Genomic DNA, 14,262 nt, shown 5'->3' on the forward strand with positions numbered 1-14,262 from the left:
TGTCTAGGTCCTACCTTAGAGGTGACTTGTATGTTTTAGAAAGGAAGGTTTGGGCCTGGCAAACGTTTTTTTCGGCTAGGTTCAAATGGCATTTTAAGACTGCCCGCACACAACACAGGCTGCAATGGCAGTCCTGAGCCATGTTTACAGGGCTAAGTAAGCGGGTGGCATAATCATGGCTACATGCCCACAATTAGCATTTAATTTACAGGCTATGGGTAATGTAGTTCCACTTATGCCAATTGGGGATAAGCCAATGTTATCATGTTTAGAGAAGCACTTGCATTTAAGGCCTAATTAGCAGTGTTGATGTATGCTTTCCTAAAAGCCAACAAAAACTGTCTCAGAAAACAGGAGGTTGAAGGCGAAAAGTTTAGGGGTGGCCCTGCACAAAGGGACAAGGCTAGAAATTAGGAATTCCAAGGAAAGTGTCATGAAAGGTGTCAGGGAGCCTGACTACAAATGAGGAAAATACCTACACATAGTTAATTTTAAAGCGTAGCAGTAAGCAAGCAAATGGTCCTCAAAAAAGGCTACTAAGAATGTGTGCTTTAAAGTCAGAATAGTATGAGAGTTATTAATTGTAAGAAAACAATTGAAATCATACTAATTTTCTATCAGTATGGAATGTCCAAAGTATACTCACTTAGTGGTAGGTAAACAGGCTTAAGTTAGAAAAATGTGTGCCTCATTTAGAGTTAGTTAATGGCCCACCATCCACCATATTTAGAAATCTCTGCGGGCTAACAAAGATATGTGTGCCTTCAACGGTGCTGCCACCACGGTGGCTCCATAGAAGAACCTAAACGTATGATGAAAGGCCACCATTTTTCACGTGACCGCTCTGCAATCTTTTGACTTTTACAAAAACAAACTCCCAATGAAAGAGATTGTTTCTGCAAGATAAAAAAACTGACTACTCTGACATGCTGGGAATTGTCTCCCATTTCTCTTTTTTCTGCTTGGGAGCGCAAGGCATTCCCTTCTGGTCCTGAACAAATAATAACAAACATTGGCATAGCCAATAGGTCTCGCCTTTGGGACATTATAAGTGTTTCGCCATGCACCAAGGATATTGTGCTGCATAATTAAATACTTAAAAGGTCCCAAAGAAGAGACCTATTAGCTATGCCACCCAATAAAACATTAAGACCACCCTAATGTGAGGGTGTGTAATGTATGACCAAGAAATGGGTGAAGGCCACCCACTAGGACACTGGGAACTCCCTCACGTAAGAGGTACCCAGGCTAAACTAAGAAAATGGGCAAATCAAGCCCATGACGCTATCCCAAAAGAAGGGATGAATACTCTCCAACCGTCCTATGTAGAGGAAATGTAAAGTGAATGGTAAAAAAAATCCACACAGCCACATCATGTATGCTGTGAGAATACAGTGGAACTCAAATGGGAGAACGCCACACATACACAGAGTAACTGCGAATACCCCTACAAAAACCATGGTAGTCTTGAACACAACAAACATACCTCCACATGACACTGGTGATAACTCCATCAGTGCTGAGTAGGCATCCAGCTCCTGCCCGAAGCCATAGTGGGACTCCGCTCATGCCTCTTTGGAATAGTACATCACACACACAGAGCCTGGTGCACTACACAACATTCTGCTTTGAAACAGAAAGAGGACTAGTACCTTATAGCATTTTGCCTTCAATTGTATACCATGTATATCTTGCTGGCGGTCAACTTTGGAGACCCCATATATTGTATCAGTTACCTTTGAAAATTACAATTATTGATGTATATGTTTTTCGCAAATTTATATAGCGCAAACTCTACCCAAAGGTATCGGAGCGCTTTACACAAGCACTATTTGCATTCCATATGGGCACATACATTTTTTTTTAGGCATGAGTGATTAAATCATTTGCCCAGAATCACACTCTGTTGAGTCCCTCGCCGAGACTCGAACCCGCTTCCCCAAGATGAAGGTCGGGCGTTCTAGCCATTAGGCCAAATCTTTTCACTTTACTTCCGTATATCGTCAACTAGCACGCGCATAGGTGACTTGGCAGGCGCACATATGACCTGGCATGGACGCGAGCTCCGGGCTGTATTCAGTGCCTGGCTGTCAAAAACTCACTCAGACAGCTTGGAGACGGGAGCTCAACCAATCTGGCTGTTTAATATGCAGCATTTTAAGGTGAACAAAACAGAAGCCGGAGCGGAACTCATCTTACAATCCTTCCTGCTTCCTGAATGTAAAGGCATCTTTATTGTTTGAACCTGCGCAACCTCCCAAAAATAGTCTTGCGCCCCCCGTTTGGGAAACACTGCTCTAAGAATTTACTGGCCTGTCCATCTCTCTAATAATGTCTAGGGCACACAATCCTCGTTTTAAAATGAGATAAACAAGAACACACCAGCTTTGTATTAGTCACACATGGATAAGGTACAATGGAAGGGCTGTATTTATCTTTGTTACGGCTTTTAAGGACCTTTGCTCTCTCCCCAGTCGCTTTCTCTTCCATGCGCTCTGCCCCGACCTGTCCTCCGAGCGGCCAGCAAGTCCAAGTCAAAATGAAACTGAAAGCCCTGTCCTCCGACCACCCTAGCAAGTCCAGTCCTCCGCCCACCCCAGCAAGTCCAAGTTAAAATGAAACTGAAAGCCCCGTTACTGGGAGAAGTCAGACGCAGCGGCTTTCAGATGACAGGCGACACCGATATTGGGGAAGTAACCTGCGGCGTTAATCTCACTATAACCTCTGCCATAGCTCAGAGGCCCCAAAACATGCCACGGTTGCTCCTCACCTGGAATTGGAAGTATCCTGCTTTTAGCACCGTCACGGTATTGTTGTAGCTCAACCGCAGGAGATTCCGGGGCTCGATGCCTTCCCTTATCAACTTACTCTGCTGCTGGTGCAAGAGTCCAGTACACCCGGAAGACTCCCCCTCTCAACGTAAGCAAACCTTTGCTTATATCGTTATCTGCAAATCTCCTTTCTGTGTTTTTTCACTGACAGCGCAGGGGTCGTTGAACATTACGATTGTCCGCCTGCGAGAAATAGTTACTTGTTGCTAATATGATTTTACTGAGATCTGTTTGGAAGTAAAAGCAGATCAAATGGCAGCGCGCTGTTCTGGGAAATATTGCAATTCGGGTTTTTGAAATGAGCGAACAAGTTCTGTTTAGACAGTGACTCCTCTCTGCAAACTCGATCGTTCAAGCCGCAGCAGGGGGAGAGGACAGAGGAGGGAGCCTGGGCCTGTTTCCCTTGCGGGAGCGAGCGAGTTAATTACAAACATATGGTTTGAAAGCTTGCTCCCGCAAGGGAATCGGCAGACGTGCACGCGTTGCCATTGGAAGCAATGCAATGCGTGCACGTTTTTGCCCGCAAAGCTGTGCCTATGGCTAAAGGTCTTTTGCCTATGCATCGCATGCGCGCCACGTTGGCGAGACCTAAAACATACATCGGACTGTCCAATCTCAATTGGGCGAATGGTCTGATGTACTTGCACCGATGGCTCCAAGTCTGCAGAATGTTTACAACAAGGTTTCTGCCGATGGAGCCAGTGGATGCCCCGCTAGCAAAAACATGGCAGTCCACCTGATATAGAATAGAGAGAGTGAATGGTCAGTTTGGTAAACAGGGTACTCTGACACATGTTGTGGAGAATCCTGTCTGCCAAACTTTAAATGAGGCCTTTAATAAAGTTATTTACAACAGGTATGTTTGAGAATTAGACAATTATTTGTAAATTACAACCTATGCACTCTAGAAACGGTATTTAAGTGTTTTTACAACTGAGGGAACACCCCCCTCATTGGAAAACATATTCTGGCTGGAAAAGGGTGTGTGTTGCTTTAAGTGGGCTTAGACCTCTGAGAACTGCCAACACCTGTTAGTCATGTTGATTAGTGCCCCAGGGCACGAAACAGATGTATCCCATTTCTGGACCTCAGTAATTGGCGCATTGTTGGACCAGTTCCCTAAAGATCTGTCATGTTAGTTAGCCTTCTGCCTTTTCCTGATCCTTTCCACTCATATTAACTTTCAGGTGGATGTGACAATTTCTGGAGCTGGATAGCTCAGCTGGAGTTGCTGTCTATATTAAGCAGATGCACAGCGTGGGCAGGAGGCAGTGGCAATTCAGGCTGCCTAGCTTTCTGCTTGACACTGTATAGTTCAATTGTCATCCCCCAGACCATGCATCTTTAGCTTGTCACATAAAAATCTGGGAATATACATTTTAATAATTAAAATTTTCCCTCTGGGTATACTTTGGTACCAGAAAACCATTGCTCTTAGTTATACAAAAAAAGTAAATAAGGCATCAAACCAAACAGTAGCAAATTACATTTACTGTGACAAATAATTAATGGACACTATCCGTTAATTAATTCCTTGTTAGAAAATATTTTATACTAAGCCTTTTACAATACGCACCTGAAGCCGCAGCAGTATTACGAATATTTAAAGATTTGACAAAGCAAACTCATTGTCATAGAAAGCTGTGATGTCCTGTTGAGCAGTTCACAATGGATTGTGGAGTGGGTATTGTTAAAACAGTGTTTGAGTTTTTCTGGAATTAGACTCACGGTTGTGCTATACCGTGGTTCCCAATCTGTGCGCCGTGGCTCCCTGGTGCACCGTCAATACTAGACAGGGGAGCGGCACACCAAGCACTTTAATGCATTTAATGTTGAAGGGTTTGTTGGCTTCAGTTGAACTAATTAGACTTAAATGCATGATGTCAATGATTTGTAAGTGACATGCCTGAAGCTGGTAACGTAGTGCTTAATTGATGGCATGTCGAGGGAGATGACCTCAATATTTCCCTGAATCCCCATGTTTCAACACTCTCAAAGTAAGCAGAAGACGCCTGATTTATTTTGTTGGACTCGTTGACAGTTTCGTTTTTTTTAAATGCATTTTACAACAATGCAAGTTATTAGGAAAGTAAAGTTGTCATGACCCTGAAAAAACACAAGTGTTATTAAGTATTGACATGTGTACTTGTACCATAGGTACTTCTAGTACACATTTCATGCAGTACACACACATTTCCAGACAGACCTGCTCTCTCCATGAGCACAGGGAAGTAAAACACCACAAACGGAATTATGCCAACATTTGGAAGCAAGAAAGAGGGACGTTTAAAAAAAAATGTGTAGAATTTATTTGGCTTGCATTGAATTGGAGGCAATTTGAGAGAAAAGACGGCTAAAATAAAGCTGTATTTGGTTTAAAAAATTGTGAGTCACAATGCTGAGACAGGAGTGTTCGCATGTATGACATGGGTAGAAATGGAAGTGTATGTTACAATTCGTCAAGCACAGAAACATGTTGGTAATGGGGCCTGCATGCATAAGGATGCTATCTAGTATGTAAGTGAAGTAAAAAAGTTTGAGAGGGTTCTCTAAAAAAGGCCTAGGCAAGGGACTGTAACTAGGAATATTTTATTAGAGGGGCCACCTTAGTAATAAGAAACACCCTGTGTAATTGATTATAATACCTTTATCAGCTTCATCCCAATTATTATTGGGGACAAAAATGGAAGTACTCTCAAGGCCGGACTTATATCCCCCCCAACATCCCAAAAAAAGTAACAGAATGGGGAGCCACATCCAATAGGTCAAGGGAGCCGCTGGTCAAAAAAGTTGGGAACTTCTGTCCTATAGGCTTTTGCTGTTGGTACCCTAAAGCTTACATGTATGTATGTATGTATATCTGAATGTGTGTATTTATATTTTTGCAGTACAAAGCAAGCAGGGAAGTAATGGTGCACCGTACATAATGGGGTATTGGGAAATGATTCATGACAGTGTACGTCAAATGTTGGAAGCAGAGTCCACCTCTTTTGTTTTATACAGATAGGGGCTTATTTATGAGACACTTGCGCCGCAGGAGCGTCACGTACTGTGAGGCTCTGATGGTGAAAACTACAAAATTATATCTATGAGGTCACGTGAAGCCAGTTTGCGTGTCTTTGAATGGTCTCATAGATATGGAGTAAGGCAAGGCAACAGAAATTGCTGTGTTGCCTTACTCTGAGCTCAGGAAGCATTCCATGAGCATTGCAGTGGGTGCTCCTATGCAACACCTATGGATTATGATGCTTCCCCAGATTTACATGACCATGTAAACCTAGGGAAGCACCAAAACCTTATGCATCCCAAGGGGAGGCGCAACAAGGGGAAATAACTTTATTTCTCCTCGCTTAGTCATCTTTCCAAGTGTGCTGCATTATGAAGCACATGTGGAAAGAGGAAACCACCTCTAAGGATTGTATTTGAACAGGAAGGTGCCCCTTCCTGGAGAAAACAATCCTGCCAACAACACAAGCACCCTTGTAACACAGTGCAAGGGTGCCTGCATTGATGGTAGCCTGCCAACACAGTGCCACTGCTGGGGGAAAGGACAGGAATGCACTGTATTAGATAAATATGGTGCATTTCTGCCCTTTCACTTTGACCTAGGACAGGGCAGCAAGGTGACTTTCTGCGGTGCCGTACGTCATAGGCCCTTAGTGTTGTTCTTCTAAGGTCTCTAAGAAAATTGATTGATGGACATTGTAGGAGTGTAGGATCTGCTTCACATGGTTACCCCCACTTTTTGCTGCTGTAACACTGTTTTTCGACTTTAGTCTGGCTGGGGCCCTGCTATTCAGGACCCCAGCCTAGCTGCTTCCTCTCTAAATTGATTCCATGTACTTTAGGTACACTCCAGATTGGATTCTGGGGTACCCTTGTGAGTCCCTAGTATATGGTATACTATGTACCCACGGCATAGGTACCCCAGAGGCCTAATAGGGGCTGAAGCATGCATTATGCCACCCCTGGAAAGCCCTCCAAAATGACACCACAGGTCTGCGACTGCAGCCTGGGTAAGGTGGTGCATGCACCCCTTACTGAGATATAGGTTCACTATATCTCACCTCTCACTGCACATAGAAACCTATCAGTCACCCCTATGGCAGGCCTTATCAATCCTGAAGGCAGGGTGCTTGGTTATATGTGAGAGGGTGCCCAGGCTTGAGCTGAGCCCCTCTGCAACCTTCGGAATCCATCCTCCAGGGGTTGTCAGTAGTGCAGCCTGACCATATACTCTTAATGGCTGCACCTGGTCGGGCCACGGGGGCCTGGACCCCTGCTCCTCATGACACAGCCCCCACTCAAGTTTACTCAAGAGAGACACTCTTAGCACTTTCAGGTCAGTATGTAGGCGATGAAACTTATTGTATCAAAGCTCATCCTGGGCACACAGAAGGCCCTTTCTCATGCCTGAATTGTAAATGGTGTAGTTTGACACAGTCGGAGCTGCCTTCTAGAGAAAAGGATGACCTGTACAAACTGAGATGCATCTACTTTAATGCCCGCTCTGTACCCAAACACTCCCTCTATATCTTGGACATCATAAACAAAATGCGCCCTGATCTGAAAACATGGCTGGATGAAAGTAACTCTCCTGACATTGCCACCCCCCTACCTACAGACTACAACATTTTAAAACAAGATAGGCAGGGACGGAAAGGAAGGGGTCTGGCTGTAATCTTTAAAGACTACCACACCTGACTCCACTGTGCAGTGGCACAAGTAGGGAAGCATGAGGTATTATCATTTCAAGTGGCCAGAGAGGGTCACATATTGCTCGGAGGAGCTGTAATTTACAATTCCCGGGGCATCAATCTGAACTCAGCACCCATTTACTAACTCAATTATTCCCCCCCTGCCTGAAATATCAACATTATTTGGTCATAGGGGATTTTAACATCCATTTTGAGAAAACCAACAACTCTGCAGCCTTGCACCTGGAGAATGATATGCAGATTCTTCAGCTAAAGCAGTGGGTCACAGGGCCCACGCATATTGCAGGGCATACTTTGGATCTGCTTTTTTGAAACTTTGACTCAATTTTATCCAGGAAATCAAACCCCTTTCCTGGACAGATCACTCACTTATATCCTTCATACTCACACTCCTAGCAAATCCTACTAAGCCCTCGAGGTGCTTACAGGGGACAAGGCAAGCATGGAGGTTAGTCACCGAAGATTCCTTTCGGTCCCATTTTCGCCCCAAGAACCCAGAGGCCTTAAGTATGCTCCAAGCCAATGGGAAAACAACGAATCTCGAAAAAGAAATCATTAACACCCTAGATTTACTTGCACCGAAGCGCCCATTAAAGGTGTCGAACAAATCTTAACAAGGAAAGTGGTATACATATGAACTCAAGGCACTCAAAAGAAAGTGCCAAACCACAGAGCATTACTGGAGGCTATCAAAACTACAAACAGATAGACAGGCATACACGACAGAGCTGAGGAACTACAATAACGCCGTTAAAAAAGCTAAAAAGCCCTATTTTGCTAGAAGAATTAATGAGAACTGCAACTCAAGCAAGGAGCTGTACAAAATAGTAAGGGAGCTATGCAACCCAGTGAGCCTATCCCAAACTCTGGCACCCTCAGAGGAAGGCTGCGAAGAAATCAGCGAGTTCTTCTCAGACAAAATTTGTAAAATATATTCCACATTTAACACCAGCACCTCGCTGCTAGCAATCAACCATGAAATTGTAACCCCCCCCCCCACCCCCCCCCAATGCATCTGCTTGCATGGGCAGCTTCTCCCCATTCACAGAGGTAGAAGAAGTTGCAAAAACAATGGGGGAAGTTAAGTCGGAGTCTCGCCTAGACCCCTGCCCTCACTGTCTTCGCCCAGATCATACCAATAATCTGCCCATATGTTACCCAGCTATTTAATAACTTGCTGATTACCACAGTATTCCCAGAAACATGGAAACAGGCAGTAGTAACCCCCCTTCTGAAGAAAGCAGGAACAGACGTGCGTAATCCGGCAAATTACTGACCTATTTCCCAACTGCCGTACCTCTCCAAAGTTATGGAAAAATTGGTTAATAGACAGCTGTCGAACTATCTCAAGTCAAACGATCTACTAGACCCCTCCCAAACTGGCTTTAGAGCCACCAACCGCATGGAAGCAGCTCTCCTAGCCGTGTCAAACAATATAAGATCCCTGGTTGACCAAGGGAAAGCCGCCACCTTGATTTTATTAGACCTATCGGCGGCGTTCGACACTGTCTCACACAATCGCCTACTGGAGATTCTTCACGGAAAAGGAGTTTATGCTAAAGCCCTTCAATGGCTTAGCTCCTTCTTGAATAATAGAACACAGAGAGTACAAATGGTGGAGTTCTCATCTAAACCAAAACCCATCAGTTATAGTGTTCCACAGGGGGCATCCCTGAGCCCCACACTTTTTAATGTCTATGTGTCATCTCTGGCAAAAATCAGTGAGAAGTGGGGCATTGGTATTTGCTCCTATGCTGATGATACTCAACTGCTGATAACCATTGAAGAACAGCATGAGAACACAAGACTAAAACTAAATAACTGTCTCTCGGAGATGGCAATCTGGATGGCAGAACACTGTCTTAAATTAAATGCAGGGAAATCCGAAATTTTACTCTTTGGAAGAGCCAAACTTGCCTGGAACTCAACCTTGTGGCCCCAGACACTGGGGGATGCCCCAGCTCCAAAGCAATGCGTAAAGGATTTGGGGTCCTCATGGATAATACCCTATCCATGCAGGACCACCTGGGGTTCTGTGTGGAAGAAGCTTCGCGATGCTGCAGCTTCTAAGAAGGCTATTTCCTTGGATCCCGCAAGATTGTAGGAGAACTGTCACGCAGGCATTACTTACCAGCAGACTGGATTATGGTAATGTATTATTTGTGGGCATGGCAGACTACCTTTCCACACGACTACAGGTGGTGCAAAATGCCGCAGCCAAACTGGTATGTAACAAAGACAGACTCAGTTCATCGTCCGAGTGCCTGAAACTACTTCATTGGCTGCCAATGCGCTAAAGAGCTGCTCAGCTACACACACAAGGCCCGGCACCAACGGGGGACTTTCATTTTACAGAGGAAAGTTGAATTTGATGTACCCACTAGGTGCTTAAGGTCACGGTCCCTAGCTTTAGCCAGAACAAAACGCATTAAGAAAACAAGAACATGGGGTCACAGCTTCTCATACCTGGCAGCAAAACACTGGAATGACCTACCACAGGAACTCAGCCTCACAGAGGACTATCATGTCTTCAGAAAAAAACTTAAGACTCACCTGTTCTCTGGAATATAATACCAGCCAAACTCATGAACCACTCAGCTACATACCAGAAGTCCTAGCAAAGCGCCGCGATATCCTCTGGATGAATGTCGCGCTTTACAAATACAAATACAAATAAGTGCATTATAACCAAACAGTTAATGCTAACTTTGGACTGGCTGCACGGAAACATGTCGTGTTTGGTGTCAAACACCTTGGAATCATACCCCCACACCAGTAACTGGTGTGGAAGTATGATCCCACCCTTCTAAAGGGAGAGACATGACAGCACCGGTATTCCCGGTACCACCTTAAAAGAGCCCTGGCATCACAAAATGGGTGCTGCAGCCCCAGACACGGGTCTGGTATCCTGCTGCTGACCGAAACTCTGGCAGGGGAGGCCTGGACAATAGGTTTCCCGTCACAGGGAGGTGTAACCACCTCCCAGACAGGCTGATGTGTATTGGGGCTGGGTGGGAGCACTCTCAGAGTGCATTGAAGTCCTGCACTGGGGGCACATTTGGTGTCCCTGTGAATAGTCCAGCTCTGGAGCGAAACAGGACAAAGAAAATGTCTGTAGCCACACCTCTTTCCAAACCCTCCCATAGGTGGGTCTCCTGAGTTAGTCCATCCCCTTTCTTGGGTATAAGTAAGGAACCCCTGGCAACAGGACTTTAGATATCCCTGGACGAATCTCTGCAACTGAATCCTGGAACTTCGACGCTCTACTCAAGACTAGAGGACTGAAGAAATCTCCCTTGGGGTCAAGGAGTGACTCCCCTGCTTGGCAGGCACCAACATAGCAATTGCTGGTCTGCATCTCTGAAGCTCCCGCCGGACTCCGAAGTATCTGCAGCCCAGGAAGAGGATTTCCAGACTTCTCACAGGGCGACACGAGTCCCCAGCAAAGCTGAGACCTGCAGCCCTCGTGAGTAACGTGGAACCGGAACTCCTGGTCACCGTGCACATTTGCAAGTGCATTGACTTCCCGAAGTCTCTTGAAGTCGTGCTTTGGCTACTTGTAGCCCAAGCCCCGAGCACCACCTGCACCGAAGATTGTGGGCCTAAACTCCACGAGTGTTCCGTGAGCCCGCTTCTTGCATTTCAGCTCGAGGCTCCTTCGCGATCCCTGGTCCGTCGACTGGTGGGTCCCTGTGAAGGCAACTTGATTCTCCTAGGGCTTCCGTGCTTGCTCCAGACATGCCCTGACTCCCCACCATGTGGTGAGTCCCTCAGACCTTGCTGGTCTGCACCGAAGCATCTTTCTCCTTTCTCCATGGGTTGCTGTTGCCAAGGCTTGTTGTGTCCAATCTGGGCATCGACGCTGCAGCACTCGATATCCTTCGTGGTGAAACTCGAATCCCGCTCCTGGTTGTCCTCGACGCCTCCTGGTCCTCGTGGCTGAAGAGTCAAGCTTCACCTTCTTCACCTGAAATCACCCGACATCGGTGGGCATTCACCTATCGTGTCCCTGGTCACTGGCTAGTGACCCAGACTCTGTCCCCTCTTCTTTCAGGCTCTTCTCGACTGCGATCCAGGCTTGGATCTCTTCGGACACTTCGTATCTTCCCGGCAGCAGCACTTCTTCGCCAGCTTCCATTGAAAACGACGACGCGGCCCGACACCATTTGACACCTATGCTCCCGGCTTCCCTGGGTGAGGTAACTCAAGTACTCCAGTGCTCCTGTGGTTGCTGACCCTAGAACTTCCTAAGTCCAAAAGGGTTTTGTCCTAACTCATCTCTAAGTGTCCCTAATCTTTAAAAATCTAACAGCGACTTTCCCCGTAGAAGCTAACGGGAGCTCGCGGCTGTGTTCTCACACTGCACACGGTCCCCGTGGGTCTCCTGTGTCACTACCTTGGATGGTTCCTTGGGGTCCCAGCGATTCTTCAGGCTCTAGGCCTTGTGTCTAGTTAAGTCATGGTTCTTATACCACTATTTTAGTATATGGTTTGGCTCGCCCCTAGGGCCTGACATGTATTTGTGCTATTTTACTGTAATATTTGAAGTGTAACTAATGTGTTTGGACCTCTAGCCTCATAAAGAGACTAGGAGGGTGTGTTTAGAAATAAATACATATATTTTATATATATACCTGGTGTGGTTGTCTTTCATTTATCCATTCAAGAGATTATAGACTGGTAAAACAAGCTGCTTTACATTCCTTCAAGACTTAGCCTGAAGGCTGCTCTCCATAACTACCACTAGGATAGCTTTCAATAAAGGTTGTCTTTAACCTATCATCAATAAGGGGTTGTTTGGACTGGTGCAAGGTGCCCACTATAACTAGTGGACAGCATATACAAGGCCAACTTCTCACATTACCATAGTAAAAAATGTATATTCTATGTAACAAAATACCTGCATGCAGGGTTTAGCACATTGTCATAACAATCCAACCTCAAAATCCAATTGCCTTTAACACATGCTTTTCACAATAAGTAAGTAAAGTCTACCTGCTTCGTCATATTTTTTTTTTATAGACAGATCACACCTTTCGTGTACATATACAACCCATATACAAGCATAAGCTGACAACCATGAGCCATACACTTAGAAAATCACATTTGGCAAAACTATATACAAGCCCTCTCAACAAGACCTAACAAGAACCATCACAGTGAAATTCCACACCCAGGGTTTGTCAGAGTGGGTGACCAATACCAAAACTCTTGCACACTACAGTCATCTATGAGATTCCTTGAAATAAAAACCCTATCATTTGTAGACTTTATTATAGAGTAATAACAATCCACGCTTGTTGGTCTTGTCAGCCTTAGGGTGGTCTTCCCCCATACGTTTTGCTTGTTGCCTCCAATTTTCTGCAGAAATGTGTTTTTGTTGGCCTTGGGACTCTGTGCACTTTACCACTGCTAACCAGTGCTAACATGCTTGTGCGTGTGCTCACTCCCCTAAGCATGGTATGATCGGATTACACCTGCTGGGCATATTTAATATACTGATAAGCCCTTTGTAGAGTGGTATATCATATACTCAGGGCCAGTTAATTAAATGCTACTGGTAGGCCTGGAGCACTTATTGTTCCACCCACTTAAGTAGCCTGTCAAACAAGTCCCATGCTTGCCATTGCAGCCTGAATGCAGTTTTAAACTGCAAATTCGACTTGGCAATATAACCCGCTTGCCTAGCCTTACCCTATTTTATTACATATACATCACCCTTAAGGTAGGCCCTAAGTAGTCCATAGGGCAGGGTGCATTGTAATGAAAGGTTTGGACATGTCCTTTTAAGTTTCACATGTCCTGGTAGTGAAAAACTACTAAATTCACTTTTTATTTTTTAAATTTTTTTTATTGGTTCTAATGACAGCCATATAGAAACAATTAGACAACAGTTTTCAAGTTATTCATAACATTACATGTGCATATATTGATTTAAGATATACATCAAACATTTCCATCTTTGTCTGCGTTTCTGCGCATCTCCAGTTCTACCATAGGGGACACACAGATATCTTCACGATACACATTCCACTTTAACCACTTCCGATCCCATTTTTTGGGGCAACCCCTAGCTACAAAGACCTCCGCTCTTCGCCAACATGCACCTGTCCAGCTCTTTTGCCCACATGGTAAAGGATGGCGGGTTTGTTCCCCTCCACCCTCTCGCCAGCTCCCGTTTAACCAACGTGTACACTAATGTTGTAAATTGCTGTTCGACTTCAGTGAGATCAGTTGCGGCCCACATGTTCAGCAGTCCCAGTTGTGGTGTCAAAACGACCTCCTTTCCTAAAGCCGTCTGCATATGATTTGAGGCTTCCTCCCAAAGGTTATGTATAGCTGAGCAACTCCAAAGAGTATGATAAAAGGTAGCCTGCTGTCTGCACCCCCTCATACAAAGGTCATCAGGTCTGGACCACAGTTTTGCCAAAGTCTTCCCCGTCAAGTATGATCGATGAAGTATCCTAAGCTGTATAAGCCTAAATCTAAGTGTGATGGCTGCTTCTCTGGGGGACATAAGAGCCAGTTGCCAATCCTCTTCACTTATCGGGCCCAAGTCATCCTGCCACCGCTCTCTAAGCTTTGGAAAGGTGTCTGGTAGGTTATTACTCCATTTTTTATATGTGATAGATATAGCTCTGCAGAATAAAGGCCCATCCATCAGGCGATCTTCCAATGGGGATGACTCCTGTATGTCCTTAAGGGTCGGAAAT

This window comes from Triturus cristatus, chromosome 11 (genome assembly GCF_964204655.1).
Source record: "Triturus cristatus chromosome 11, aTriCri1.1, whole genome shotgun sequence".
Lineage (NCBI taxonomy): Eukaryota > Metazoa > Chordata > Amphibia > Caudata > Salamandridae > Triturus > Triturus cristatus.